The sequence below is a fragment of the Cebus imitator genome, unplaced genomic scaffold (assembly GCF_001604975.1).
Source record: "Cebus imitator isolate Cc_AM_T3 unplaced genomic scaffold, Cebus_imitator-1.0 Scaffold104, whole genome shotgun sequence".
NCBI classification, from domain to species: Eukaryota; Metazoa; Chordata; class Mammalia; order Primates; family Cebidae; genus Cebus; species Cebus imitator.
In genome coordinates, this window is record NW_016107419.1 from 5,563,545 (window position 1) to 5,569,451 (window position 5,907).

Consider the following 5,907-nt stretch of genomic DNA (forward strand, 5'->3'; position numbering starts at 1 on the left):
CAAAACTTTATAAGCTGGTACAATTTCTGGACATTTAAATTTATAGTGGAACCAAAACATGTTTCTGGAGAAGTCTTTTTTTTTCTTTTTGTAATAAAAATTGTAATCATTGGCCGGGTGCGGTGGCTCACACCTGTAATCCAAGCACTTTGGAGGCCAAGGCGGGTGGATCACCTGAGGTCAGGAGTTCAAGATCAGCCTGACCAATACGGTGAAACCCCATCTTTAAAAAAGAAAAGAAAAGAAAAATTGTAATCATTTATTATTATTATTTTTAAGATAGAGTCTCGCTCTGTCGCCCAGGCTGGAGTATAGTGGCGCAATCCCAGCTCACTGCAACGTCCACCTCCCGGTTCAAGCAATTCTCCTGTCTCAATCTCCCAAGTAGCTGGGATTACAGGCATCCACATCTGGCTAATTTTTGTATTTTTAGTAGAGGCGGGGTTTCACCATGTTAGTGGGCTGGTCTCAAACTCCTGACCTCAAGTGATCTGCCCACCTTGGCCTCCCAAAGTGCTGGGATTATAGGCATGAGCCACTGCATCTGGCCCAAAAGTTGTAATTATTAAAAACAACATAAACACACTATAGGAAATCAGAAAAACAAAGCAAAGAGAAAAACATTCATAATACCTTTTGCTAAAAATCAACTATATCACAGTAGCGTACATTCTTATTATTTGAACTGTTTTTCATGGTTGTAATCACATGGTTATTTTTGTCATATGATAATTTTTGGTAACTTGTAAGTTTTTTTTCCTTTCTATAATGCTACCTAACAGTATTTTAAGTAACTGAATAATATTCCATTCAGCATATATTTGAACTAACATCCACTTTATTCCAACAAGTAGTCTATTTCCATTTTATGTTGTTATTATAAGTAACACTAATATAAACATAACTTGAAATACAGCTTTTTTTTTGAGACGGAGTCTCACTCTGTGGCCAGGCTCTCAGCTCACTGTACCTCTGCCTCCTGGGTTCAAGCTGTTTTCCTGCCCAGCCTCTTGAGTAGCTGGGATTACAGGTGCCTGTCACCACACCCAGGTGATTTTTGTGTTTTTAGTAGAGACGGTGTTTCACCATGTAGGCCAGCGTGGTCTCGAACTCCTCACCACAGGTAATCCACCCACCTTGGCCTCCCAAAATGCTGGGATTACAGGTGCGAGCCACCTTGCCTGGCCCTGTACTTCCAATTTTTCTTTGGAAATCTAAAACCAGGACAGGCCTGATGACTCTTGGCTGGAATTCCAACACTTTGGGCAGCCAAAGCATAAGTATTGCTTGAGCCCAGCATTTCAAAACCAGCCTGGGCAACACCTTATCTCTACAAAAAGTAAACAAAATTAGCTAGGCATGTTGGCACATGCCTGTAGTCCCAGCTACTCAGGAGACTGAGGTGAGAGGATCACTTCAGCCTGGGAGGTTGAGGTTACAATGAAATGAGAGCATGTCACTGTACTCTAGCCTGGGAAACAGAGTCAGACTCTGTCTCAAAAAAAAAAAAAAAAAAATTAAATAAAATCTGAAACCCAAAAGTCTAAATACTATTGATCTCATCAAAAAAAAAATTTTTTTTTTTTGAGATGGAGTCTTGCTCTGTCGCCCAGGCTGGAGTGCAGTGGTGCGATCTTGGCTTACTGCAACCTCCACCTCCTGGGTTCAAGCGATTCTCCGCATCAGCCTCCCGAGTAACTGGGATTACAGGTGCATGCCACCATGCCTGGCTAATTTTTTGGAGTAGAGACAGGGTTTCACCGTCTTGGCCAGGCTGGTCTTAAACTCCTGACCTCATGATCCACCTGCCTCAGCCTCCCAAAGTGCTGGGATTACAGGTGTGAGCCACTGCACCCAGCCAAAATCTTTTTACCTTTTTTTTTGGAGACAGAGTCTCACTCTGTTGCCCAGGCTGGAGTGCAGTGGTGCTCAGCTCACTGCATACCTTCACCTCCTGGGTTCACGTAACTCTCCTGCCTCAGCCTCCTGAGTAGCTGGGGCTACAGGTGCATGCCGCCACACCCAGCTAATTTTTTTGTATTTTAGTAGAAATGGGATTTCACTGTGTTGCCCAGGCTAGTCTCGAACTCCTGAGCTCAGCAATCTGCCCACCTCATCCTCCCAAAGTGCTAGGATTGCAGGCATCAGCCACCACGCCTGGCCTTTTTACCTTTATGAATGAAAAACTGAGGTTCAAAAAAGAGTGGCGATGTACCCAAGCTATTACTGTGAGACAGGAGGTTATTTTTTTCACCTTGTGATCACACAGTTTAGTCTCCAAAGGCTTGTAATTCCCCATTGAGAAACACTCAGGAAATTCCTTATAAGCCTCTTTAGGGAAATTTGCACTTTTCAACTGACTAGGAAAACAGCAGCTGGGCTTTTCTGCCTTAATTGCTCATATGTCCACCATTATAATAGAAGAGAAAACCAGTAATCACTATCACTTCTATATGTCTTATTAAAGAAAACCAGAGCTGGACAGTGGTCGAAGCAGTACAAGTAGATTTTATTCAGGAACTACTGCACTAGGTGAAAAAAAACCTCAGTTTCTTTGTGCTCAATTCCAAATACAGTAAGGACAAGTGGGGTTTTATAGCCAAGAAGAGGAAGGGAATCAGGGGCTGGAAGATCAGGAATCTGAAACATCAGGTTAAAGGGAAATTCTGGCTAAACTGATTTGACACAATTCTTAGGATCAAATCAGGATGATCAAACATCACCTGGAGGCTGGTGGAAGCTGAGGAATTTAATCAGACATCAAGGGTGGGGAATTCTTGCTAAACTGACTTAGCAAGATTTTTGCTAAAATTGGGTGATGTAAAGGAGGACCAGAAGTCCAGAGGTGCAGGCCTAGTTGAGAAGAGGGTTCACAGAAGCTTGAGTAAAGTTTGGTCAAAGAGAGAATGTCAGTCTGTTGTTTGAAGAATGAAGCTTTCCTACATGGAAAGGAAGGCTGATAATGAGCATTTACTTCATAGCAGTGTTTGTCCTTCTTCCCCTCCAATCCCTGTACAACAGGAAATTAGTTTCAGAATACACTGAACTCAGGAGCACCCCCCAGGGTAACTTAGAAATGTGTCCCAGTGGCCGGGCATGGTGGCTCATGCCTGTAATCCCACCACTTTGGGAGGCCCAGGTGGGCAGATCACCTGAGGTTGGGAGTGTGAGATCAACATGGCAAAACCAAAAAATACAAAAATTATCTGGGCATGGTGTCACATGCCTGTAAGTCCCAGCTACTTGGGAGGCTGAGGCAGGAGAATTGCTTTAACGCGGGAGGCGAAGGTTGCAGTGAGCTGAGATTGCACCACTGCGTTCCAGCCTGGGTGACAGAGCAAGACTGTCTCAAAAAAAAAAAAAAAGAATATGCTGGCTGGGCATGGCGGCTCACGCCTATAATCCCAGCACTTTGGGAGGCCAAGGCAGGAGGATTGTGTGAGTTCAGGAGTTTGAGACCAGCCTGGGCAACATAATGAGACCCTGTCTCTTTTATTAAATAAATAAACAAACAAATGCTGAACTCAAAGGTAGAAATACCACCAGATCAGTTTTGTTTTGTTTTGTTTCTTTGAGTTGGAGTCTTATTCTGTCACCAATGCTGGAGTGCAATGGCGAGATCTCGACTCAGTGCAACCTCTGCCTCCCGGATTCAAGCAATTCTCCTGCCTCAGCCTCCCGAGTAGCTGGGATTACAGGCACTGACTTGGGGTCTTATACATTGGCATACTTCTGGTTGCTTCTGGTCTCTTCTCCCTGATTCTTCCCATGGGGTGGGCTGTTGACATATGCAGTGGTCTGCTGGCACTTGGGAGGGGCCACATGCACATTGTGTTTACTGAAGTTGTACACATGCTCATTTGAGGTGTTTTTCCTTTACCAGTTAAGTGTTTAAACTCTGCCATTTTGCCTCTTAGTTTGCATGCTTGAGCCCACTCACCTAGCTCCTGAGATCTTATCAGGAAGCTGCTGATCGCCAGTTTTAAGTTTTTTCTGTCTGGTGGGAGACTGCCTTTCCTTGGTGCTGGCTGCAACCAACTATTATTTTAGAGAGACAGTTTAACAAACCGCCTGACCATCACCTGATGGTCACCTGACATTCCTGGTAGGGATTGAGGGAGCCTCTTCCCTGCCCTGCTCATATCTGACTACCTACCTACTGTAACACTAATGCATAAATCTATACAAGTGTTGGGGCTGAGAAAACAATAAGCTCAAAACATGGCTTTTTTTTTTTAAACAAAGCTTCACTCTTGTTGCCCAGGCTGGAGTGCAATGATGTGATCTTGGCTCACCGTAATCTCTGCCTCCAGGGTTCAAGCGATTCTCCTGCCTCAGCCTCTCAAGTAGCTGGGATTACAGGCATGGCATTTTGACATGCTGAACTGAAGAAGAAGCCTCAAGGTCTCTCTAACCTCCTTGCCCCTCCCCACTATCTCTCCCAAGGAAGTTGAAGTTTCTTTATCTGCCTAAGATCCCAGATACACCAAAGAGAACAGTTGTTTTTACTTCCTTTCCCTGTAAGATCAAGAATGTAACCACACCTAAACAGACCATTTCACTGTCAAAGAGAACTATTTCCAACTAAATCTCTATTCCCAGATCCATTGATTCTCCCTAGTAATCCCCTCAATAGAATCTATTCCCCATCTCATAACCTGTTTGGCCAGGATCCAAGCCCCCATTGTTTCTGTAACTTTAAGATGGTATATAAGCTCCTCATCGAGGGGGTCTTCATTCTGAAGGCTTCCATATATACATATTGATTAAATTTGCATAACATTTGCATACCTTTTCTCTTATTAATCAGACTGCCTCATGTCATTGATTTTTCAGTGAACCTTTAGGAGCCAACAGCTTTATCCTCCACACAGGCAAAATCCAAAAAGGATTCATGACCCACTAGAAATCTCAGAGGCTTCTTGTCAAGATCTCAAGAGTCCCTCCATCTCTACACAGCACTCAAATTTCAAGAAGCTAGGTGAGTGTTGCCTTTCTTATCCTACAAATTAAAAACTAAGATACAGATTTGTATTTCTAGCAAATAGTCAAGGCAGCACAGGACTCCTTTTGATAACATCTAGGACTTGTTTAGGGCCTCCTCGCATAAATGGTTGGGCAGTAGAAGTTTGTGTTCTGCTGGGTCTTCAAAGTTATTATCATATATCCAACTAATTCTTTCTCCAGACTTTTCTCAAACCAAGACTCTTTTTTTTATTTTTTGAAACGGAGTCTTGCTCTGTCACCAGGCTAGTGTACAGTGGCAAGATCTTGGCTCACTGCAACCTCTGACTCCCTGGTTCAAGCAATTCTCCTGCTTCAGCCTCCCGAGTAACTGGGATTACAGGCATGCACCTCCATGCCCAGCTAATTTTTGTATTTTTTAGTAGAGAAGGGGTTTTACCATGTTGGCTAAGGTGGTCTCAATTTCTTGACCTCATGATCCGCCCGCCTTGGCCTCCCAAGTGCTGGGATTGGCGTGAACCACCACGCCTGGCCTTAAACCAAGACTCTACACCTGAAACTCAGCTCCTTCTTTTCCACTTTCTACCTCTAATTATTAGTGAAGTTCAATCCATTCTACCTACTCAGTGTGTCTCCCATTCATTTGTTCTCTCATTTCCTAGTTCAGATCTTTTCAGATAGGCTTGAACAATTGCAAACTTCAAACTGGTCTTGCCGGGCGCGGTGGCTCACGCCTGTAATCCTAGCACTTTGGGAGGCCGAGGTGGGTGGATCACCTGAGGTCAGGAGTTCAAGACCAGCCTGGCCATCATGGTGAAACCCCATCTTTTTTTTTTTTTAAAAAAAAGCTTAATTTAGTTTCCCTTATCCAAAATGCTTGGAATCAAAAGTGTTCAGCTTTCCAGTTTTTTGGGGGGGTTTTGGAATATTTGCTTATGCACA

At 43.7% G+C, this 5,907-nt stretch overlaps 1 long non-coding RNA gene across 2 annotated transcripts in view; it reads left to right on the forward strand.

Annotated features, from left to right (window-relative positions):
* LOC108310538 overlaps positions 1-5,907 on the forward strand; it is a 30,807-nt gene that overhangs the window by 21,484 nt on the left and 3,416 nt on the right. The window contains exons 1-2 of one of the 2 annotated variants that reach the window (XR_005201702.1): positions 4,364-4,404; positions 4,837-4,981. This is a non-coding gene — a long non-coding RNA (uncharacterized LOC108310538). Of the gene's footprint in view, positions 1-4,363; positions 4,405-4,836; positions 4,982-5,907 lie in introns of those variants that run through there. The other variant, XR_001827791.2, reaches the window with a different exon arrangement.